The sequence below is a fragment of the Balaenoptera physalus genome (genome assembly GCF_965194825.1).
Source record: "Balaenoptera physalus genome assembly, chromosome: 4".
NCBI lineage: Eukaryota > Metazoa > Chordata > Mammalia > Artiodactyla > Balaenopteridae > Balaenoptera > Balaenoptera physalus.
Window position 1 is genome coordinate 80,026,432 of NC_138891.1, and position 26,367 is coordinate 80,052,798.

The 26,367-nt window shown below is 39.8% G+C and overlaps 1 pseudogene across 1 annotated transcript; it reads right to left on the reverse strand.

Moving 5' to 3' along the window:
• Positions 1 to 11,392: 11,392 nt before the first annotated feature.
• LOC309660389 (V-set domain-containing T-cell activation inhibitor 1-like) lies at positions 11,393 to 17,147 on the reverse strand (annotated as a pseudogene). The gene is made up of 3 exons (XR_014268367.1): positions 16,670 to 17,147; positions 12,450 to 15,702; positions 11,393 to 12,146 (listed from the first exon to the last, which is right to left on the reverse strand). The product of XR_014268367.1 is annotated as a V-set domain-containing T-cell activation inhibitor 1-like (transcript).
• Between the last annotated feature and the right edge of the window lie 9,220 nt (positions 17,148 to 26,367).

Genomic DNA, 26,367 nt, shown 5'->3' on the forward strand with positions numbered 1-26,367 from the left:
TAATTCTCACAATGACTTTGTGAAAAAGATATTTTACAGATAAGGAACAGACAGTTTGTAAAGTTTAAGGAATTTATGTAATACCACACAATTCGCAAAGAACAGAGTCAGGATTCAAACCCAGGTCCCTCTCATACTCATTCTACTTTGCCACCGTCTTTCCCTTTATTTTTAAAATTATTACATCCACACGAGCCATTAATTCCTCATTCGTGTTCTCTAATTATGTAACTTCTTAGCACGTATAAGCAATTAATAAGTTTTTTCATTTAGTTCTAATAACTGTCTGCACGTCTTCTCACTCTTAAGTGAGTGCGGATCAGGCCGGGCCTCTGAAGTTCCCCGAGGCGTGATCCGCAATCCAACTTGGTTTCCCCAGAAACGATGCATCCAGGAGTCATGCCAGCCAGTGTGGGACCCCAGCAACCTCCGGCACACATCTCAGAGGTTTGGCCCAGTAAACCTCTCTGAGGTGCCTTCTTTTTGTGACATTTTATATGGACATTTTAGAAGCAGATATATGTCTTATCTCCATCAAAATTATTTTATCACCTGAATCCAGTAATTCAAAAAATTTGGGTTTTAAGCCAATTAAAATCTCTGGTTCCTGGATGATTTTCTGAATTCCCTTTTCTCTTACATGCCTTTTTCTCCTCTCTCCCATAACCTAAGCTTGATTCCTACAAGGCCTGGGACAGATATCACCCCCACCCCCTTCCAAAAGGAACAAAGGAGGAGATTCTGTACAAAAAGCATAGAGATATGGGAGATTTGGAAGGTGAGTTTTAGGAATAATAAAAACTCTGAAATCAGTTGGGCAAATCAGAAACGTTCAAGAGTTAGTCTCACCTTCTTTGACTTTCCAAGATTGCCATAGCCTTTGCTCAGTTATGCTATGTAAAAGAAGGCTTTTACAGATATAGTGATTCCCATTCATAATCAGTTTTAGGAAGATGTCTCTCTCTCAACTTTGTATCAGCAAAGTGCCCATGTAATAACATCGATACCAAAACCCAAAAAATCTGGCTTAGAGAAATCCTGCTCTGCCCTAAAGTCTCCAACAAATCGTCTGTCACTGCAGCACCACATCAATGAAACATACACAGAGTAGAAAGTGCATCAGGTTTTTGGTCATCTTTCATCTCACAGTAAAGATTTTAAAATTTTATTCAGAGAACTTGACATGTGAGAGGCATGAGGTCAAATAAAAGTAAATCTTATAAATAAGAGAATTAGAGATAAAGAAACAAGACTTTATCAATCTACAGACCTAAGAGAGACAAAATAGGGGAGCTCCTATAGTTTTAGTCAACATCCCGTACACTGGACCTGTTACCTCCTTATTTTTTTATGTTTATGACAGGTAGGTGCCTAGGACAAAGAGAATATAGTCCACAAGAGAAAACCAGGAGCTCCAGTGGCTAAAGGCAAGACAGTTTGGTCCTCGGGCAGATGTTATTCAAATCTCTTAATAGTAGTCATATGTACAGGGATACTTTCTCCCTGTAAAAAAGAAAGAAAGCATGGAAGGCTGGAGTTTTATATTAGAGGCAAACCCTGCATTCAGCTACAGTGCATTCCTGAAAGTCACACAGGAAGGAACAGTCGTGAAAAATGAGTTCTCTCTGTTCCTCCTAAGAGCAGTAACCCTCAAATAACTCATTCACCATTAGCAACTCTCCTTCATTTTTAAGGCAAAATCCTGGTTTACTCATTCATTAATTCAACACTATTGTTAGGGGAACAATGAGAGAAGCAAAAAGAGAAAAAGGAAGTGAATGGGATATTTCCCACCAACTTTCAGAGAGAGGGGAGATACAGAAGCAAAATAGGCCCAGGGCTTCGGAATATACTATACTACTGTGTCTGTTAGGTTTGTGGAACTGGGACACATGTCAGAGGAACTGATACCATCAGTCACCAGATCCCACTGCATTCCAGTATACACCGGAAGGAATACATCCCAGGCCAAGGAATGACTGCAGAGTCTGCTTATTACATCTGAGCCTGCAGGGGGAGGAGGGAGGAAGATGCTCCCGATGTGTCCTGAGAAAAGGAACAACAGAGTTGGGCATTTCCGTTTCAAGATTCAAGGTTATTTTGCATCTCTGGGGCCATGACGATGAGACTCAAAAACTAAGAGCTAACAACACCTATTCCAAGAGCCTACTATGTATCAGGAGCCAGAGAAGAGGGACAGAGGAACATGGTTCCTGCTTGTGAGGGATTCGCAGTCTTGGGACAAGATGAATAATAATGAATTTCAGCAATGCAGTAAGTTTGCTCACGCAATGTGTTTGAGGTGCTATGAAGAGCGTGTTTTTCCAGAGCGGTCACGCTGCCCTTCTCCAGGGGTGGCAGGCACATCAGAGGCTATGTCAGTGGAGCACTCTTGAGTTGTAACATGCACAACTTGAGCCACCTTGCTTCTCCTTCTCCAGCTTCCACGTCATCACCCGCAAGAATCAAAAGGGAGTCCCTGAGTGCCACGTGCTCCAGGTAAGACTGCTCCGCCCTGGCCTCCACACCTCTGTCATGGAGAATGAATAGGGGACCTCAGAACTCTCTGTGCTCCTGACAATACCCTCACCCTCTTTCCCCCCCACGACATTCACAGTTTTGCCGTCAGAGTCTGCCTTGAGACCACCATATCCAATCTCATCAGGTCTGTTTCCCAATTCACATTTACCACCACAAGAAGCCCGAAACCCTCAGTGCATCCTTCACCACATGGACTCTGAGCCCCATATGGCTCTGTACTCTCCCTTTATTGATCCCCTTTGCAACCTATTCCCAACTTCTGAAACCCTTCTACTGTGCCCTCTGGACTTGCTACCAGTCATCAGCAAACCCCTTCTATTCTCAACCTCTTCTAGTAACATTTCCCTCACCTCCTGAAATTTGACTCTCCACTGAGGACATTTCTTCCCATATAGTCCTCTCAAGTGGTGCTGGTTTTCTTTCCGACATTCGCCGTACACTTGGGTAAGTGAATTCCTTTATTCTCATTATGGCTTCCTCATCATTCTGTCCTCCTCTCAGCTTAAAGTCTCGTCCCCACCCTTCCTTGTTACAGTCTTCTATTGCTCCCCACCACCATTCCTTGATTTTAGCTTCTGGCTTTGTCAAGCTGCCAACATTACTTCTGTCATAATTCTTGGTGTCACGATCTCATGTATGATACCTCCATTGACCTCCTGTGGACCGGAACCTCCTTTCCTCCAAGGATCCTTTTTTTCCATCTTATCTTAGCCCACCTTCCCCATGGTTAGAACTTATATTTTGTTACTAGCAATAACCAAAACCACTTCATTACCTCAGTTTCAAGCACTAAAACTCTCCAGCCACTGCCTCTATCCTTCCAGCTCACTCACTATCTGTAGCACCCAAGTCTAAAATTCTTTGGCAGCCATCAAGACCTAAAACCCAATTTTCCTACCACATTTTCACTGTCCTTCCCATGCTTCACATTCTTCATGCTCTAATCCAGCTTAGATCCCATAATTGATTTTTATCCTCACTTTCTAGCACTCATCTGTCTTCCTTTGTCATATTCGCATGGCCAAATCCCAACATCTGGTTAACCTGACTCTCCTCCCATTCTGCGTCCACACACAAGCAACTGAATGTGGCTGGAGAAAAATACACAACCATGCTGGGTGTTCTCACTTTAAACTTACAACCACAAACTTCAAAAGTGCTTTTAGTACTGCCCAGGAAGCCTGTTATGTTTCTTCAGTTATTCTCTCCTGCTCCCCATTCTTTCTCCTTAAACCTTCAACAACACCACTTCCAGCCTCACACTCAGCTGATGATTTGCCCCCTGTTTCACTGAGAAAATTAGAAGCAAGCAGAAGATAAACAAGCTCCCACTACCTCTTCACTTACCTTTCGGCATCTTGCCCACATACTCTGTTTACCCTTTTACATAAATCCTACCTAAGGCAAACCCTTCTACCTGTGCATTAGACCCCGTCCCCACGGCCTACTGAGAGGCATTATTCAGTAATTCTTCCCCCTCTCCTGCATCATCAACTTTACCCTCCCCATTTGTTCATTATCAGCATACAAACACACTGTTACTTCTCTCATCTAAAAAAAGAAAAATAAGACCCTATAAATTTCTCAGTTAATATGCATTTCTCTGCTGCTCCCCTTTGAAGCAAACTGCCCTCCAGGTTACCTCTCCAGTGATCTATTCTCAGTCCCCCAAAGTTGCCCATGCTCCTTCTCTCAAACAATCTATTCTCAGTCCCCATCTTACTTGACCCATCAGCAGCTTTTGATACAGGTGATCACTCCTTCCTCCCTGAAACATTTTCTTCATGTGGCTTCCAGGCCATGAAACTTTTGTAGTTTCCCTTCTACTTTACTGTCCACTTTTTCTCATTTTCCTTTGTTGGTCTCTCTTCACCTTCTTGACCTATAAATGCTGGAGGGTCCCAAGATTCAGTCCCTGGACCTCTACTCATCTCTATGACTACTCCCTTGGTGAGCCCATCTAATCTCATAATTTGAAATACCATCTATATGTTGACAGCTCCCAGGTTTATGTTTCAAGCCTGGACTTCTCTCCTAAATCCAAATTTCATATCCAATCACCTACACAACCTCGCACCTCAAATGTCTGAAATGGGCATCTCTAACTTAACACATCCCAAACCAAACTCCAGACTTCCTGATTATCATAAATGGCAACACCACTCTTCCAGTTGCTCAGGGCAAAAACCTTAGTCATCACTGACTCCCCTCTTTCCCTCACACCCATCATCTAACCTGTCAACAAATCCTATCTGCTCTAACTTCAAAAATATATACTTAATTCACTCTCTTCTCACCACTTCCACTACTATCACCTTGGACCAAGCCATCATCTTCCCTCACCTGGATTATTACAACAATCTCCCAACTGTCACCCTGCTCCCATGCTTGCCTCTCTTGGGTCTTTTCTCAAAAGCAGCCAGAAAGATACTTTTAAAATATGTCAGACCATTTCACTCCTCTGCTCAAAACCCTCCAATAGCTTTCCATCTAGTCCCATAGTATGAGCAAAAGCTAAAACCCTTACAATGGCCTATAAAGCACCACACAATCCAGCCTCCTGTTAACTTTCTGATATTATCTCTTACACTTTCCCTTGCATTGTCTCTATTCCAACCACTGGCCTCCTTGCTGCCCCTCAAATCCACCAGCCCTCACCCACTGCAAGGTCTGGCTACCTCACCTCCTAAAATCTTTTTTAAAATTTAACCTGTCAGTGAGACTTTCTCTGGATTGCCTATTTTATTTTTTTATAAATTTATTTATTTATTTTTGGCTGCATTGGGTCTCCTTTGCTGTGCGCGGGCTTTCTCTAGTTGCGGCGAGCGGGGGCTACTCTTCGTTGTGGTGCGCAGGCTTCTCACTGAGGTGGCTTCTCTTGTTGCGGAGCACAGGCTCTAGGCACGCGGGCTTCAGTAGTTGTGGCACGCGGGCTCTAGAGTGCAGGCTCAGTAGTTGTGGCACACGGGCTTAGTTGCTCCGCGGCATATGGGATCTTCCCGGACCAGGGCTCAAACCCGTGTCCCCTGCATTGGCCGGCGGATTCTTAACCACTGCGCCACCAGGGAAGCCCCTGGATTGCCTATTTTAAATTGCAACCCTCCTTCCCCCCCTTACTTCCCTCTTCCCAATCTTCCTTCCCTGCTTTATTTTTCTCTATATGACTCTTCACTGTCTGATATACTACACAAATATTTACTTTATATTGAAATATAATATGCACACAGAAAAGAGCATGTAAGCATCCAGCTCAATTAATTTTCACAAACTGAATTCAATCATGAAACCAGCACCCAGATCAAGAAACAGAACATGACTAACACCTCCAGATTCTCCCATGCTCTCTTCTAGCTACCATCCCCCTTTCACACTCCAAGGGTAACCATTATGCTGACTTCTAACAGCATAGATTTTAATTTTGCTTGCTTTTGTATTTCATATAAATGGACTCATATAGCGACATCCTACATATTTTAATGATCTGTTTATTTACTGCCTATTTTGCCCCACTACTAGCATGTAAGCTCCATGAGGGTGGGGCTTTGTTTCCTTCATTGCTGCATCCCCAAAGCCTAAAAGAGTATCTGACACAGAGTTGTAGCCCAGTACATATTAGATAAATGAATGAAATATTGAACAAATGGAAATGGGAGTAGGAGAGTTTAGAAGGGCTTAAAGTCTAAACGAAGTCTTAAAGGATGAGTAGAGTCCATGAGGCAGTCCAAGAAAGGCATTCCAAGCACAGGCAGAGTCTCTATAAAGGCTTGGCAGAATGAAAAAATAAACAGAAGTAGAAACCACAAGGAGTCAGTAAGCTGAGAGCAATGAGCAATAGCCGTGTGTTGAAAAACAGAGACCTAGGAGACTGGAAAAATAGGCAGACACCAGATCTCTGAGGGCTGTATACAAATAAGTCCATGAAAGGAGATGAAGAAAAGTAAACTATAGGGGTCTCTTAGGCATTTCCAGGACCTTTTTTAAGTGTTGAAATTTAAGGGGACATAAAACAAGGATTTCCTTAAAGTCAGCTCATTAATAACTTATCCTAGTGTCTCAGAAGAGCATCTGTGGCCACTGTAATGGTCAAAGACCTCTAACTACTCCTGAACATGTGCAAAAGGCTTAATAGTCTGGGGAATAAGCAACTGCAGCTTTTCTTTCCTTTAAAGGAAAGAACAGCTCAAAACAGGACATTTAAATCACTGTATCTGTCTAGTTAGTCTTGTTTTACTGGAATGGGGCAAGGATCTGGGAGCCCTGGCTTTGAGGAGATGGCACCCCATCCTCACAGGGGAAGATAGGCCAGAGATGCTCTGGGCGTCTTCACCTCCCCTAATGGCCAATGCTCTACATCTGTGGTTCCTGAGTGAGTTAAAATCACCTGGAGGCCTTATTAAAACACAAATTGTTAGGCCCCAGATCAGGAGGTCATGAGTGGGGCCTGAAAATTTGCATTTCCAGCAAGCTCCCAGGTGGTGCCAGTGTTGCTGGGTGTGGGGCGCTGCTTGGAGAACCACTACCCTACCCAACACTAGCCCCCTAAGCTAGGAGAGGAGGCCTTCTGCATGTCCCTGCTGCCCCCAATTGCCCTCCATCACAACTCCCCTCACTCTGCAGTGTACACTCATTTAACCTGTGTCTTCTCCACTACCCTATCCACTGCATGAGGGCAGGAGCTACATCTATCTTGTTTAGTTTCATGGTGCAGTTCCAATGTCTGGACCTGACTAAGCATTCTACCGATATTTGTTGAATTAGTAGATGAATGACTCTAACTGGCTTCCCAAAGACAAAGAACAGTAATGAAGATGGGGCCTCCAGAAACCATGGTTCCAGCCCCCTGTCTTCTACAGAGAAGCACAGAGAGCGTGAAAGAGTGGAAGTTCTGCAGTTTCTTCTTTCTGTTCTTCCAGTGAGGTTTGGATGCTCCCTTCCCACCATGTCTGAGTTTCAGCTTCCCCATCTATTAAACGTAGGGCTGCCAGATAAAATATAGGACACCCAGTTAAATTTGAATTTCAGGTAAATAATGAATCTCTCTCTGGCATATGTATGTGGCAATATTTATTGTTTATCTGTAATTCAAATTTAACTGGGCATCCTCTATTTTTATTTACTAAATCTGGCAAACCTACTTATACGTGGATAAAAATATTTCTTACCCCATAGGATTCCCATGAGGATAAATAAGTAATTAAAATGAAAAAAAACCCACCTGTAAAGCCTTAGAACAGCAACTGAAGACAAGAGCTCTATTTAAGTATTTGCTGTTATTTTTATTGTACCCATACAACACAGAGACACACACACACACACACACACACACACACACACACACTTGGCTATACAGTAACACTCTTCTTCAGTTGCCTAGTTCAGCTTTGACAAACTTTTAAATGATATTTTGAAATCTTCATGTTTTAATTTATAACTTCCATTTTATTGTCTCCTCCACAAATCTCATAAATGGCAAATCAGCACTTTTATAAAGGTCCTACAAATATTTAAGGCCAAAATAACAATCTCCTAATATTTTCTTCTTAAGATTAGGTTCTAATTACTCGATCTTTTACTATATGAACCTGTTCCTCTTCTCTAAAGCCTGTCTAGTTCCTCCACATTTTATTTTTTCTTTAGTTAGAAAAATATGTTTGTTATAATAAACTTATAGGGAGGAAAAAGATTATTCTTTCCTCTTGCAATATTGTCTGAATGTTCCATAATCTGTACATATATAAAGTAAAATAAGCATCTGTTTTTTTTTAATTTGGAGTTTTCTTATTTTTGTCTTTTTATACTCAGACAATTATGCCTGGTCTGCTTATTTAAATGAATTTCATGATTTTTATTTTAAATTTTGCCCACTATTAGTCAGTGATTTTATGACTCAGAAGCAATGCATAAAGGGCACAATCTATAATCCTATTCTCTTAAAGACAAGCACTTTAATAACTAATATTGAATAATACTATTCAATAAATAATAATATTGAAATAATAAAAATAATAACAAGAACATTCTTAATAACACCTAACATTTATTGTTAGTGTATGATGTTCCAGCAACTATGCTAGGAACTTTTAACTTCATTAAATCTTTTCATTCTCATAGTAATGCCAGGAGAAAAATACTATCATTATCAGTCCTCAATCTTTTCTGCTCTGGTTGCTGAACAATTGCTCCACTGAGCTACTCTTGCTAAGGTCACAAAAGACCTGCAAGGCACTAAATGAAATAAACATTTTCTGTCTTTATCTAACTTGCCAGTACATGTTGCATTCTCTCCCTCCCTCTATACCTTTGTCTCTCTCTCGCCTTCCCTCCTTTCCTTTTTCTCTCTTCCTCATTTTTCCCCTTCTCTTTATTTTTTTGCAGTAGGATGGATTTGAGTCGTTATACCCTTCAACAATGTAACAGTAGCAAAATTAATATTAAAGTTGATTTCACTTCTCTAGTGTGTCACATACCAGTCTTTTTTCTCTCCAAATTCACTTAACCTCAGGGCTTCCACATTTTATTTTGTATTTTTTAAAAAGTATACCTTTAAATAAATGGAAAGATATCACATATTCATGGGTCAAAAGATAATATTGTTAAGACAGCAATGCTATCCAAATTGATCTACAGATCCAACACTATCCCTATCAAAAACCCAGCTTCCTTTTTGTCAGAAGTTGACATGCTGATCATAAAATTTTAATGGAAATGCAAGGGATACAGGACAGCCAAAACAATTTTGAAAAAGAAGAATTAAGTTGAAGAACTCACACTTTACATTTTCAAAGCTTATTAAAATGGGATGAAATTAGAACACAGTAACAGAATTAAATTTAGGAAATAAAAAAATGTAGAAATTAAACAACACAATCCTAAATAACCAATGGGGTCAGAGAAGAAATCTCAAGGGAAATTAGAAAACACTTTGAGATGAATGAAAATAAAAATATAACATACCAAAACTTATGCGATGCAGCTAAATCAGTGCTCAGAGGGAAATTTACTGCTGTAAATGTCTGTATTTGAAAAGAAGAAAGATCTCAAATCAATACTCTAACCTTCTACCTTAAGGTACTAGAAAGAGAAAATCAGACTAAACCCAAAGCAAGCAGACGGAAGGAGATAATAAAGACTAAAGTGGAAGTAAATGAATTAGACAATAGACAAAAAATAGAGAAAATAAACAAAACTAAAAGTTGAAGAATTAAGGAAGAATTAACACCAATCCTTCACAAACCCCTCCAAAAAAACAGAAGATAAGGGAACACATTTCAGCTTATTCTATGACACCAGTATTATCCTGATACCAAAATCAAAGAAATCATGAGAAGAGAAGACTACAGGCCAACATCTCTTAAGAATATAGATGCAAAAATCTTCAACAAAATACCTGTAAATGGTATCCAGCAACATATAAGAAGGATTATATGCCATGACCAAGTGTGATATATCCCAGGAATACAAGGTCAGTTCAATACACAAAAATTAATCAGTGTAATATACCATATTAATAGAATAAAGGACAAAGACCACAGGATCATCTCAACAGATACAGAAAAAGCATTTGATAAAATCTTAAATTCATTCATGATGAAAAGCATTCAGCAAATTAGCAATAGAAGACAACATTCTCAACCTGATAAAGTCCATGTATAGTAAACCCACAGCTAACACTATACTTAAAAATGAAAGACTGGGGACTTCCATGGTGGCGCAGTGGTTAAGAATCCGCCTGCCAATGCAGGGGACACGGGTTCGAGCCCTGGTCCGGGAAGATCCCACATGCCGCAGAGCAACTCAGCCCGTGTGCCACAACTACTGAGCCTGCGCTCTAGAGCCTGCGAGCCACAACTACTGAGCCCACATGCCACAACTACTGAAGCCCGCACGCCTAGAGCCTGTGCTCCACAACAAGAGAAGCCACCGCAGTGAGAAGCCCACACAATGCAACTAGAGAAAGCCCGCACACAGCGATGAAGACCCAATGCAACCAATAAATAAATAAATAAATTTATTTAAAAAAAAAGACTGAATGCGTTTTGTTCTTAAGATCAGGAACAAAACAAGAATGTTTACTTTCACTTGTACTAATCAGCATTGTACTGGGGGTTCTAGTCAGTGCAGTCAGGCAAGAAAATGAAATATTAAGTAATCAAGATTGGAAAGTAAGAAATAAAACTATCTCTATTTATAGATAATATGATCTTGTAAACAGAATATACTGAGGAATCCACAAAAAAACACTGTTACAACTAACAAACAGATACAGCAAGGTTGCAAGATACAAAATCAATATACAAAAATCAACTGTATTTCTTTATACTACCAATGAACATTCCAAAAATAAAATTAAGAAAACAATTGCATTTATAAAACATTAAAAGGTATAACATATTTAGGAATAAATTTAACAAAAGTACAAGATTTATACATTGAAAACTATAATACATCACTGAAAGAAATTAAAGAAGAACAAAATAAATGGAAAGATATCTCCACATTCATATACTGGAAGACAATATTGTTAAGATGGCAGTACTCCCAAAGCTGATCTATAGATTCAACACACTCCCTATCAAAATCCCAAGTGCTGGGAATTCCCTGGCGGTCCAGTGGTTAAGACTCCACGCTTTTACTGCTGAGGGACTGGGGTTAAATCCCTGGTCAGGGAACTAAAATCCCAGAGACTGCAAGGCCGGAAAAAAAAAAAAAAAAAAAAAAAATCCCAGGTTCCTTTTTGCAGAAATTGACAAATTGATCATAAAATTCATTTGGAAATGTCAAAACAAGAACAGCCAAAACAATCTTGTAAAAGAACAAAGTTGGAGGACTCACACTTACCTGTGTTAAAACTTAATAAGAATCTATAGAAATCAGGACAGGATGGGCATACGAATAGATACATAGTTCAATAAAACAGAATTGAGAATCCAGAAATAAACCCTAATTTATGGTCAATTCATTTTTGACAAGGATGTCAAGACAATGCAATGGGGGTGTCGATGAAAAAAATTAATAGTCCATCCCCAAAACATGGAATTGTAAATCAAATATACTTCAGTTTTTTTTTAAAAGTGGAAAATTTTATTCAAGCCAAACTGAGGATTACAACCCAAAAATCAATCTTACAGAAAGCTCTGAGGACTCTTCTGCCCATGAGAGGTCAAAGCACAGTTATATAAGTTTTTGAGACAGAGAGCTGTACATTAAATGACATATTATTGACAGTTTACATAATCCAGATCTACAAATACCAAGCAAATAGTGGATTACAGTTAATTGTAGCCCCTTACAAAATTAAGAAAGAAGGTTATCTCCTAAGGAGTTGTGACCCTTTATGAGATTAAGAAAGAATGTTACCTCCTAAGGAGGTCTGCAGATACACAACACACATTAAAGGGGAGGGAGGAGGCCCAAACTGGCAAAGAAAAATTTTATGTTTAAATTTTTCTTGTTTTGCCATAAAATATGAATTTTATTTCATCAAGGGAAAGAATAGTCTTTTCAATAAAGAGCCCTGGGAAGACTGATTATCTATACACAAAAGAATGATTTTGGACTCCTATCTCACATCATATACAAAAATTAACTTAAAATGGATCATAGGGCTTCCCTGGTGGCACAGTGGTTGAGAATCTGCCTGCCAATGCAGGGGGCATGGGTTCGAGCCCTGGTCTGGGAAGATACCACATGCCACGGAGCAACTAGGCCCGTGAGCCACAACTACTGAGCCTGCGTGTCTGGAGCCTGTGCTCCGCAACAAGAGAGGCCGCGATAGTGAGAGTCCCGCGCACCGCGATGAAGAGTGGCCCCCGCTTGCCGCAACTGGAGAAAGCCCTCGCACAGAAACGAAGACCCAACACAGCCAAAAATAAATAAATAAATTAAAAAAAAAAAAAAGGATCATAGACCTGAATGCAGGAGCTAAAATTATAAAACTCTTAGAAGAAAACATAGGAGTAAATCTTTGTGATCTTGGATTAGGCAATGATTTCTTAGATATGACATCAAAAGCACAGTGAGAATAAAAATAGATACACTGGACTTCATGAAAATCAGAAATTTTCTGCTTCAAAGGACATAATCAAGAAGTGAAAAGATAACTCACAAAAGGGGAAAAATATTTGCAAATCATACATTTGATAAGGGACAAGTATTCAAAATACATAAAGAACTTTTCCAACTCAATAATAAAAAGATAAATAACCCATTTTTTAAATGGGCAAAGGATTTGAGTGGATAGTTCCCCAAATAAAATATACAAATCACCAATAAGCACATGAAAAGATGCTCAGCATCATTAGTCATCAAGAAAATGCAAATCAAAACCACAGCGGTATATCACTCACACCCACTAGGAAGACTGAGATCAAAAAGACAGATAATAACGAGTGCTGACAAGGATGCCGAGAAATTGGAACCCTCATAGACTGCTGGTGGGAATGTAAAATGGTGCAGCCACTTTGGGAAACAGTCTGGCAATTCCTCAAGGAGTTAAAAAACAGTTACCATATGATCCAGCAATTCCACTCCCAGTATATATCAAGATAAATGAAAACATATATCCACACAAAAACGTGTACACAAATGTTCACAGCAGCATCATTCACTGTAACCAAAAAGTGGAAACAACCCAACTTCCGTGAACTGATGAATGAATAAATAAAATGTGGTATATCCATACAAAGGAATATCATTCAGCAATAAAAATAAATGAAGTGCTGAGACATGCTACAACATGTTGCACCTTGAAAACATTATCCTGAGTGAAAGAATCCAGTGACCACACATTGTATGATTCCATTTATATGAAAGGTTCAAATAGGCAAACGATGTAATCAGAAAGTAGATTAATATTTTCCTAGTACTAGAGGACACAGCGGGAGGAATGAAGAGTGACTGCAAAGAGGTCTCAGGTTTGTTTTCAGGGTAATAAAAATGTCCTAAAATTAGATAGTGGTGATGGTTGCACAACTCTGTGAATATACTAAAACAACTGAATTGTACACTTCAAATGGATGGATTTTATGGCATGCGAATTATGTTTCACAAAGATGTTAAGAAAGATTTTTTAAAGTATAGCTTTTTGGGATTATAAAAATAATACATGTTCATTGTAGAATGTTGCATAAGACAGAGAAGTACAAAGAAGAAAACAAAAATCACCTATAACCCCATCATGCAGAGGTAACCAGTAATTGTTGTTAATAATTATTATTATTATTATACTTCCTATCTTTTTAATCTGTATACAGCTAAACAACTTGGGCTCATGCTTCACATGCAAGCTTACATCTTGTTTTTTTTAGATTTAACAGTATATTGTGAACCCTTCTCCATGTCATGAAAATTTTTAGTGAATAATTTTAACAGTTGTATAATAGTCACAGCTAGTTACTGTTAGATCCAGGATTACAAGTGTCTTGAATGCTTTGATTAATTGCTAGGCCCATACAGACTAGACCTGAAGGGTGACCGACCAATCTTTGCATGAAGCCAGATTCCCTTATTACTTCTTGTATAGAGGCTGTACACCCTTGGACAAGTACCCCAACTCTGGACTGCTGTTTCCTTGCTCCCACATGCTGTGGTTAGTAGAAGAGGATGGCTAAAGTCCCTGGCAGATCTAACCCTCCAAAGAAGACTAAGTCAGACACACAGGAAAGTAGAAAGAATTAGCTTATGTGCAAGTGTCCTCATCACCATAACCTTCCTTCTTAAAAGAGGCAGGTGGGGCCACACAAGGTAGCACAGATCAGTCACTCTGCCTGAGGCTCTGGATGTTATAACACAAAGAGCTTAATGGCCCTGAGTCAACCATGGTAGAGTGGAAAGTTCCTACGCCTTGTTAATAGTTAAGCCTGTGTTCAAATCCTAGGTTCTAACACTTTCAGCTGTGTAGCCTTCAGTAATTTACCTTCTCTCAGCCTCAGTTTCCGCTTCTGCCAAATGGGGTAATATTAGTATCTACCTCAGAGGTCGCTGTGGTGTTAAATACGGTATGAGAAGGTACCTAGGTCCACCCTCACACACAGTACGTGTTTGATAAATACATGTTCCTTTTCTTATATGCGTTTTCAAGTCCTTGAACACTTCCTTGAAGAAGGCAGGCACAGTTTAGAAGTAATAGAACCGACACACAAAAAACTATCCATCAAATTTTCTCTCAAGAAGCTGCAGGGTTCTGCAGAGCATAGTTAGAGAGCAATGTTAAGACTTTCCAGGATTCATGAGTGGAGCAGCAACTTCATTTCTAGTCTCATTACTTGTCGCACAGGGGCTCCCCTTCTCCAGACTTAGATGATTTAAATCTGTTCATGGAGTGTATAATCTTAGATACATAAATGCTGGGTGGTGTAAGAAAATAAAGTATATGAGCTCTGGATTCAGAAAGAATGGATTTGAATTCTAACTCACGTGCTTATTAGCCATGTCCTTGGTCAAATTCTTTGCCGTCTTGCTTCCCTCACGCAGGCGGGGGACGGCAATAACAACTACCTTGCAGGGTTGAGGCAAGGACTTAAAATGACGTATGTAAAGTGCCAGGCACATGGTAAGAGACTGATAAAGGGCAGCTATGCTTATTCAGCCTGTCACACCATAAAGCTGACGCCCTCAGCAGAGGGAGAGAAGCCTTACCAATAGGAACAGACACATTGATCGGGATGAAAGCTGTAAGTTCCTGAAGTGTGGTCTTTTTTCAAACACAGAGAGACTCCCACCTCACCACCTTCTCTTGCCCCAAGCTACAACTTTCTCTTCCTGAGTTTCTTTAAATCTCCAAAGTGCCCAGAAGTGCCTGATACATTTGGCATTTGGTAAATACTACTGAATAATGACTTCTTTGTGGGGAAATACACCCTGCTTTAACTCACTTACTTGGGTCCTTGCAGATGATTCTGAAGGGCTGGTTGTTCACATCTGTCTCTGTTATGTGGCAGACATATTTCTCATTTAACTTGACCGGGTATTTCAGGACAGAGAATACCCGGTAGAAGCCATTCATCTGCTCCTCCAGGACCTCCACGGTACTGTGGTTGCTCAGGTCCCTCTCTGCCCGGTCCAGCCAGGTCACACTGGGCGTGAGGTACCAGCCCCTGGAGACGCACGTGGCCACATCCTCATCATTAATCTTCTCAAACCACACCTGGGGCGTTTCAGAGTCTGGTTGGAAAAAATAACAAAACAATTAGTTCCTTTTTTAATTTCAGCCCCAAGAGGATCAGGCTAGCAGAAATCTTGCCCTGAGTCTTTACATTAACTCTTATGTAGGCAACACATCTTGAGGTTCACCGTAGTTAAAATTTTGGTCCAGGCACAGCGAGAGAATATCAGGATACCCACAGGTGCCTGCCCTCCAGGTCTCATCTACCACTGCTGTCTTTATTTTTGGAAACTTCCTCTACGTGAGGGGGTTCATTTCAGACTCTCTGCTGCACTCAGATAGCCCTGCTGAGGATCGTAGAAGATAAATGACTCTCAGCACCACCCTGGCATCTCTTGCAACTCCTACCCAGGGGAATTCTGCCATGCCTCCCTCCCCCTTTGTGAGATCTCTGATGAGGAAAAGCCCGCTCTCCATGTAATCCTGAAAAGGGTGAGGATCCTTGGGGCACTATGGAGATCCACTGGTCCAGTCCAATCTTACATTTTAATAGTGAGAAAATGAAGCCTGGAGAATCTAAACGATTTGGCCAGAGTCACACAATTAGAACCTGGGCCTCCTGACTCCCAGCACAGGGCTCTTCTCACCAAACCACACATCATATCTCAGAGCTTTCATGTAGGAGTCTTTTGCAACATTTTGGTTTTTCAGTGTTAACAATTTGTTTAGTAAGTTTGGGATAGGACCAGGGTTTTGGGTTTTGGGGGTTATTTTATGTTTTGTTTGCTTGTTTGAATGAATGAATGATGTAGTCAGGTACAGATTAACACCTTTGGTTCAGAGCAATATTTTTAGCTAAGATGAATCGACATTCCAAATACCTGACTCTCATAATGGGAATAAGAAGTACCTATAATGATTTGAGTAGAAGAGAAAAAGTGAGAACACCAGAAGAGAAAATGTGTAGTTTATCTTTGTGAACAGAAACAGAGCTTGAAACCAAGTTAATCCAATAAATTCCCTTACCTTCTCCTATTAGCTTAATTGTACTTTTGCCTCTTCCATTTGGTGTGATGGCTGAGCATTTGTAGATAGCTTCATCCGTGAAATCCACATTTCTTAATAAGAGTGATAGAGTCCACTCAGAAATTTCCTCCCGATCCACAGAGACTCTTCACTCATACAAGGAGTTTTGGTCCTCTAGTTGCTCTGTGTTACTGCTAAACTGGTAAACCAACGTCGAGAAAACTTCCAAAAAATCATAGTACCTAAAACATCGGTAATATTCTTTATCATCCTCTACCTCATATTCCTGTCTGATGTCTTCTCTCTTCCAAGAAAACTCAAGATTTTCTGTGCCCTCCACAAAGGAGAAATGACAGGAAAGGGCAACATCAGTGAAAGGATGGGCCCGTAACTCTTCTATAGACAATGAGGATGTCAAAGAAGAAATGAAGTCAGCAAAGTATTTGTAAAGACCAGTGAACACTGCATCAGGCAGGGTTTAATAACAGATAAAATAAATCACTCTAGCTATGTCAAACAGAAAGGGGTTTAGTACAGCGAATTAGACATTTACAAAATCATTGGAAGGCTAGAGGAATGAGCCCAAAGAAGGTCACGGAAGGTAAGACATGCAAAGTATGTGTTAAGTCCTTCCCTGAATTATGCTAGGCTCAGAACAACTGGCTGAGCTGGTCTGCCAATGGAACTGCTGCCTCTGCCATATCAGGAAGCTGGTAAATCAGGAAGTTGTCACTGCAGGTATTGGCTCCAGAGTCAAACTGCACCTGCTAGATTCACACTGGGAACAGAAAGGATGCTTCATGCACTATCACCATTCTCCTCACTTAAATCAGTTGCTAACTTGGTCCTTTAGCAAATGTATCTGATTGGCAGAGCCTACGTCATTTCCAGAACCCAAAATACAAAGGAATCTTGGAAATATAGTTTTTTACTCTGCAGTCTCAGCAGTTCAGGAAGGCACGTTAAAAAGGCAAAAATGGAATTTCAGTAAGTCAGTCTATTCTACCTGCCACAAATATCTACTGGTCTGGGCAGAGTTATCAACAGAAGGGGCTGAGGGCTATGGGGAATATAGCCATGCACTATGTACCATTCATAGAATCCTGACCTAGAATAGAATCCTGATATGTTAGAGCTGAAAGAAAGCTTAGAGATCATCTGATTCCATCTTTCCAAACTATTTTCCCCAAAGCCCACCTCACTGACAGCCAGGTGAAAGACTAAATCAGTGAGATCTGCATTCCTTTATCACTTCAATCAGAAAAATCCCTCTCTAATTTAATTTATAAATGGGGCTTCCAAGTAAGAATTCTTTCGTCAAGTGTCTCTGCTACTAAAAGACAAAACTGAAACCCAGGGAGCAAAGTTGCTTGGGGTCACAAAGTAAGATACTGTTAGCACAACAGAAAGAAACAAGACCTCTCAGAATTTAAAAAGAACCTTTTGGGTCATAGTTATCAAACTTTTGAGCCTAAAAGACTTATTAAATTCCCAACTTGAGTAAGACAGAATAATGAAACTTCTGCATTATGAAAGTAGGGACTCCATCTTTTTTTTCTCCTAGAGACACTATGCAAGTAAGAAGCATCATAAAGGAAGAACTTATCATATGAGCCTAAGTAAGGATATTGTTTGATATAATGAAGTGAGATCAAATAGAAGAAAGAAATACGTGAGGCACCAAGGAAAACCCAAATGGTGAAAGTTAATAGGCAAGGAAGCTTCTAAGCCATCAGCCTAGCAAAGAGCAGTCAGAGAGACATCTGGTAGGGCACATTCCAGCTGAATAATAGATGCAATCTGCTCATTTCAGCAGTGGCAACCACATGGCTAATGATGGGGCTGGGTATAGACTGTACACAGAGGGCAGAGACCATATCTTAACCACCCTGTTTCACCAATGCCTAGCACAGGACTTGGCACAGTAAAAAAACATCAGGTGTAATGGTAAATTTTATGTCAACTTGACTGGGTCACAGGGTACCCAGATATTTGGTCAAACATTATTCTGGGCATGTCTGTGAGGGTGTTTTTAGATGAGATTAACATTTGAATCAGTAGACTGAGTAAAGTTGACTGTTCTCTCCAATGTGGGGGGCCCTCATCCAATCAGTTGAAGGTCTGAAAAGAACAAAAAGACCAGCCCTCCCTTGAGTAATAGGGAACTCTTCCTGCCCGGCTGTTTGAACTGAGACATTGGTCCTTTCCTGCTCAGACTCGAACTGAAACATAGGCTCTTCTTGGGTCGTGAGCCTTCGGACTTGCACCGGAAATATACCATGGGCTTTCCTGGGTCTCCAGCTTGACCACTGTAGTTCTGGGGACTTCTCACCTCCATAATCACTTGATCTCTTATATAGATTTTATTTGTTCTGTTTCTCTGGAGAACTCTAACTAATACATTGGGTAACATTTATTAAGTTTTACAATGTCCTAGGTGTATTCAAAGAGCTTTTCCTGAACTAATTCATTTAATCTGTATACTAACACCGAGGTAGGTACTGCTATTATCCTCAATGTACTACTGGGAAGACCAAGGCACAGTGAGTGAGGTGAAGTTGTTCAGGGACACATGCCTAGTGAGAAATAGGGCTATGATTCAAACCCAGGCAGTTTGGCTCCAGAGCCCTCCATCTGAACTGGGTTCTGTCTTCTAACAGTAGGCACTCGTTCTAAGTTTGATGAGTGAAAAAATGACTGATGAAATAAATGACTGAATGAATATAAAGAAAGACAGATGACAATGGAAAAAAAGGAGGCAGGGAGAAACAACTTCTCTACCCTTTGGAAGGATGGATTTGCATACCAAAAACACTAGTGCTTTCCTTCTTAAATTGTTATTTGTCTGATGTGGTTATAATCAAGAAGCAGTGGATTACAGGTACAAAAAAATCTTGGTAGATTTGTAAATCCAAGTTCTAGTTCTAAGTTTTCTTTATTAGTCATTTGGAATTGGGCAAGTCACTTAACCTCTCTTATGTTCAGTTTCCTTATGTATAATTAGGGTAAGAACACCTGCCCCAGGGCTGTTATGAAATACCTTGGGATCTTAGGGACTGTTTTTATATGATATGGTTCAGTCATTTTCCAGAGGGACAGAAGGAGTGGACCAGATGGGTGGATACCTTAGTAAGCTGCCCCTCTTCCCAAACTCTCTCATAAAAATATGAGAGGTCCTTGATTCTGGCTTTTCAGTTTATATCCAGGAGGTCTTGCTACAGCTGTACACTTTCTGGCCCCAAGGGAAAGGGGTCTCAGACTCAGGAATCCAAAGGCTCTAGCCAATGAATCATGAAACAGGATCTGCCAGTGATGTAATTGGTAATATAAAAGCCAACTTCTGAGTGATGTGTCTGCAGATGGTCTTACTTGAATCTGAGTAACTCTTTTGTCTATTTCAATCTGTATTATTTCTAGACGTTTGTATCTTTAGCTTCCCAAGGCCTAAGAAGCTGAGGCAAAAGCTCAGCAAAAAGTTAATAATATGGGAAAACACTTTGAAAACTGTAGAAAGATACTACATCAAAAACACCTAATATAATACCTAGCACCTAGTATTAGGTTGTCACTATTGCTATAAAATATAAGATATTATTAGAACTAACACACCTTTCTCTTTCTTACTTACATATATACCTATTCCTTTAATCTGTTTGGTTGGGTTGTTCCTAACTATGAGTGGATTACCATCTCACTTTGCCTTACTGCTCCCTTCTACACACACACACACACACACACACACACACACACACACACACACAGGAACCAAGCATCAAAAGAAAAGAGCCAGTAAATATAATCTGGATGGACCAGGCCTTGCACTAACTCCTAAGTAGATCTCTGGATGCATCTCCTGAGGATGCCTTCCAGCTTCTGCCAGCTTTAAGACTGGCAGAACTGCCATAGGTCCCTGAGACACTGCATATACCTAAAACCTATTAATGTGTTTGACCATTTTTTGAGTAGTTATATTGCAGGTTTTGGATATATGTGTTTTTTTAAAGAAATTTTTACATATATATTTTTGGCTGGCTGAATTACATTAACATTATCAACATCTATATACTATTCATCTCAACATTTTTGAAGAAATGAGTATAAAAATTATACAAACTCTGTGTTGACTGCCCATCCAGATTTTCCAGGACAGACCTGATCTCAAATATTCTGTGATGCTATACTCTGAATCAGCACTTAACAGGCACTTGAAGTGGGGAGGACTGTCTAGATTTTTTTAATTGGAGGAGTTCAAATTATAGATGTGAATAGGTGTAATTATCCAGATATGGCCTCAAATGGGCAATTCAAATTGGCAGTGGGGGTGGGAAGGCTTTTCTCATTTAGAAACATGAAAATAGAATAAACAAGAATGCTTTACAATTTGGGTCTGTTATATTTGCCCATCTGTCTTCACCATTTCCGGTTAAACAAATATAACATTGTTACTCCCATCTAAAAAAAATGAAAAGACTGAGGTTCAGAGAGATTAAGTAATTTGCTTATTTTCTTTTAATCTCCAAATCACTACTTCCCTCACTATCCCCAAAGTTTTCTCAGAAATACCCACAAAGATTTTTTGAAAAGTGACTCATCTACATTATGAATAAGCAGAAGTATGTTGACAGTCACCGAAAAGAAAGACATTCTGTAAGGAACAAAAAGAAAGGGAGAAAATTTGCTTCAGCTGAGAAACAGTGTGAACCAGCACAACCCTGCTGGGTCCAAGGAAGGCCCCCACAACAGGCACCACCGCCAGACTCCATGCCCACCAGATGCACTCTTAGCAGACAGAGGCTTCCAGCACTTCAACATTCTGTGTGGGATTGTCCACTGAGTCAAGTTCACCCAGGCTGATTCTATGCAGATTTGTTTGATTTGCTATATGAACCTGGAACTCTATTTCTGTAATATGCACATCTATCTCTAGAGGTGAGTCACATTTGAATTCATCTGGATCAGAGTTAGCTCTGAAATGATGTTTGAGGGATCAGTGACAGCTTCCCAAGCAATTGTCATTGGTTTTTCTGGATGTTGCTTGGGGAAAGTCAGCAGTGGGGGAGATATAACTAGTAGATATACAGGTGTACCTGGGAAGTTATGGAGCGATGCTTCCCCAACCAGAGAAAAATAACCAAGAGACAGTACTAAACACATCTGCCCAGCCAGGGCTGCACATTGATGGGAATGGTACTAACAAGCCTGGGACATCTCTAGAGGCGGTGGGAGAAAGGTCTCGGGGAACACTCAGCCCCTTCAAGAAGCTCTGACATAAATGTACATCTAGAGCAGGTAAAGGCAATCTTATGGTCTGGATGCAGTCTCCCTCTCTGGTCTCATCTCTGACTACTCTCCCACACCTCAAGTTCCACCAGTGCCATCCCTGAGTCATGGTGCTGTCCAAAGCCTCCTCGCCTGGCACATCCCCCATCACCACCGCCCTCATCTGCCCTCCACTACTCACTTATCATTCAAAATTCTGCCTCTTCCTATAATCTGTTAAGGAGAAAAATAAAACTCCACAATCCCCCAGGTCTGTGATACATTAATAATAGCTACTATATATCAAATGTTAACAAATGCCAAATTTAATCTTCAAAATAAGCCTATAAAATGGGTACTATTATTATCTCCATTTTTTCTCTTTTTTATTATCTCCATTTTATAAGTGAGGAAAATAAGGCATAGAGAGGGTAAATAATTCATCAGGGTCACACAGAACCAAGACGCTCATCTTTCAGGTTAGCTGAAGCCTGTCACGTCACCTAAATTCTGTCTTGACAAACCCCTGCACTGTCACCACATACCGTGGGAAGTCCCATCACCCAGGGTGTCCACCAAAAGAACAGGAAGCTCATGGCCGATGAAGCAGATGGTTTGTGGAATATTATAGTAAGTCTCTTTCCTAGAGACCTATTGGACCCTGGAGAATATGTGCTCTGTGGGTTGAATATTAACAGATACAGAAGTCTTCAGAAGAACAAGAGGATGAAGGAGGAGCCCCTGCCAGCAAATGTCCAAGTAAAGCATTTCTGGGGTCAGTGGGACAAGTGGAAAGATTCTTTGCCAAAAGTATATACTCTGACTAGGAATATGACTGTGATTGACGACAACTACTGATTTAGAGAATATCTCTCTGTGGTATATGTAGGAAAAAATTTTAAAGACATATCTAAAATAATAAAAAATATGAAAGGTAATATGCCAGATAGCAGCTACTAGAGCTACAGATAGTCAATAGAGAGAGACTGTAGTCAAATGTCATAGAGATAAAAAGTTGTAGGAATATAAAATGCCTTTTCAACTCAATGAAATTTCATTATCTATTTCCAAGATTGAAAGTTTTGCATCATTATTAAAGACATAAATCCTAAAGCCTTCCCAATTCCCCCACCCCAGTGAGATATAATCTTCGCTCCTCCATAATTCCACCGTATTTTGTACTTTTATGTAGTACTCTCACACATTTAATAGAGCGTATTTTTTAATGATTCTAATAGTAACACATATTGATTGTTTTAAAATGTTAGAAAAATGGAAAAGAATAAAGAAGAATATTACAACCACTTTTAAGTCCATCCAGACAACCACTGCTGCCATTTTGGTAGTATGTACACATACTCAGTATGTGTACTTTTTAAGAGAACTAAATTTGTATACAGTTTAGTGTCCAGTTTAATTTTCCTCTTGACAGTGTTTTGTGAGCATTTCTTCATCATTAAAAATATCCCTATAACGTGGTCTACTCTGTTTTATAGTTATGTGTGTGCATATCTTATCATGCCTACTAGACTGTAAGTTCCCTAAGGGCCTGCCTAGGTCCTCTTTGTCTTTCATATGTCCATCATTGTGTTCCATATGTCGTAGAGGCCCAATACGTGTTTATTGCATTAACTAAATTAAATTTAATTTGGTGTAACATTCTTACAAATTTTCACTCTATAACAGAAAAATGAAAAAAATAGAAGAAAGAAATTCATATGCTACTAAAGATGAGCATCAAATCTGCCAAAGCAGACAATTCCAGCAGTGCACCCCGGTACTGTCTCCAGGGCTTGTACCCTTTTCACCTCTCGTCTACAGAAAAACTATGAGAAGACTATGAACTAGCTTGATATAGAGGCATATGTGTAAAGGGACCACATACAGTTGGAGTAGATACCTAAATACTTCAGTCACATTATCCATCATTTGACTCTCCAGTTCACAATCAACCAATACTTTCTCCCAAATAAATAGTCTATTTATTGAAAGAGCTTACCTGTATCACAGCTGGTCCCTCTGATCAGCCAGGTGAGAAGCAAGTGAGGTGGAGTCAGCATGTCTTTCAGAGGGATGGTTGTGTGGCAGTCCCCAGAGAGAAGGCTTGGTGATTCTGTTATTACCAAGCTGTTGCAGCAAAAGCTCAGCAAAGAACTTTGTGAGATTTAATATTTCTAATGGCTATATTTGTTGGCAAAAAAGTGCTTGCAAGGCATTATGGCTGAAGAGTGGAACTAGTAGAACACCATAATGTCCAATATTGGAGAATCATTCTACACGCAGTTTTTAAAAATCACATTTTTGAAGAATAATAACATGGAAAATGCTCACTATACAATTTTTAGTGAAAAAATTAAAATACAAAACTTAATATATGTTTATACACATGCATAATTTCAACTTTGTGGGAAAAAATATGTGCATATAGAAAAGGAAAGAAATACACCAAAATGTCAGCAGTGGCTACTTCTGAATGGTCAGATTATGTGTGATTTTAGTTGTTTTCATTACACAGCTCTGAATCTTCTGTAATGACCTTTTACATTTACATTACAATAAATACTTTATAACTGGAAAAATAATGAAATGGACAGACAGAACTTACACGCATAATGTGGTTCAGAGAGTGAGGGTACAGGAAGGAGAGCAAATGAGATTTATTCTCTATTCTCTTCCTCTTAGGGATGAGTACGGCTTGTGTCTCCTGTTTAAAGCCTTTCTGATTAACCTTTAAACTCAAGTTCAGTGGTGGCCAGCTCTTTATTAGGGTGCCTTTCCCTCTCCCATCACCACAGCAAATGAATTACTGGGTCTGGGTCTGAACTGGATTGCCCTAGTTCTTACACTCAGCATGCAACCCAGGTGAACTACAGACAAGGGTTTGAGGGAACACTTGGCAAGTAAGATAAAGACATAAACAGGAGGTCTCCTGCTGGGGATCAGTGCCAGAAGCATCTTTACCCCGGATCCCTGGCCTCGCCTGACTGCTAATGAAGCAGTTAGTTCCTCCCTTTGCATCTCCAGAACCTCTCAGTTCTAATCATCTTTAGTGGTTGAGTGAAGGCAACACCCATGAAATGTCAAAGTGAACTTAAAGCTACACCCACAAACATGAACTGTTGAAGAATGTCGTTTGTTTTTTTTTTTTTGAAAGCTCCTACAACATCTAACATAGATTTTTTATGCAGTTGCTCAATAAAATAACTGTGGAATGGAACATAATGGAATGAAATAATTGTGATCAGTTCATATCACTTCTCTAATTCCTGTTATGGGGCTTGAGGCTTGGTCTATTGTGTTGGCCAAAAAGTGCCTTCGGTTTTTAAGTAAAAATAAAAGACACATTTTTCATTTTCACCAAGAACTTTATTGAACAACATATTCACCCTTTTGTTTCACTACCTTCTGCCATTTTTCAGGCAACTTCATAATTCCATCTTCCCAAAACTTTTTACCTTTTTGAGCAAAGAACTGTCCCAGGTGCCTTTTACAGTCTTCCAAGGAATTGAAAATTTTCTGTTAACAAAATTTTGTAAAGACTGCAATAAATGGAAATCCGAAGGTGCAATGTCTGGTGAATACGGCGGATGAATCAGAACTTCCCAGCCAAGCTGTAACAGTTTTTGCCTGATCATCAAAGAAACATGCGGTCTTGTGTTATGCTGATGGAAGATCATGTGTTTTCTGTTGACTAATTCTGGATGCTTTTCGTTGAGTGCTGCTTTCAGTTGGTCTAATTGGGAGCAGTACTTGTTGGAATTAATCATTTGGTTTTCTGGAAGGAGCTCATAATAGAGGACTCCCTTCCAACCCCACCATTTACACAACATCACCTTCTTTGGATGAAGACTGGCCTTTGGTGTGGTTGGTAGTGGTTCATTTCGCTTGCCCCACGATCTCTTCCATTCCACATTACTGTACAGTATCCACTTTTCATTGCCCATCACACATTTGTTTTAAAAGTGGAACGTTTTCTTTACATTTCAGTAGAGAATCGCCCTAGGAAGTACAGTCAAGAAGGTTTTTTTCACTTAACTTATGTGGAACCCAAACATCAAAACGATTAACATAACCAAGCTGGTGCAAATGATTTTCAGCGCTTGATTTGGATAGGATATTTTGAGTATGTCAGCTATCTCCCACATGGTATAACATTGATTGTTCTCAATTAATGTCTTGATTTGATCACTATCAACTTCAACTGGTCTACCCTAAATCTCCAGCATGAAACTTCAAAAACCACTTTTGACACATTCGATCAGTCACAGCACCTTCTCCATACACTGCACAAATCTTTTTTTGCATTTTGGTTTCATTTTTACCTTTGTTGAAATAATAAAGCATAATACGCTGAAATTGTTGCTTTTTATCTTCCATTTTCAAAATGAAAATGGCTACACAAAAATTCACCAATTTTGATGTCTTTTTTTAAATGCACG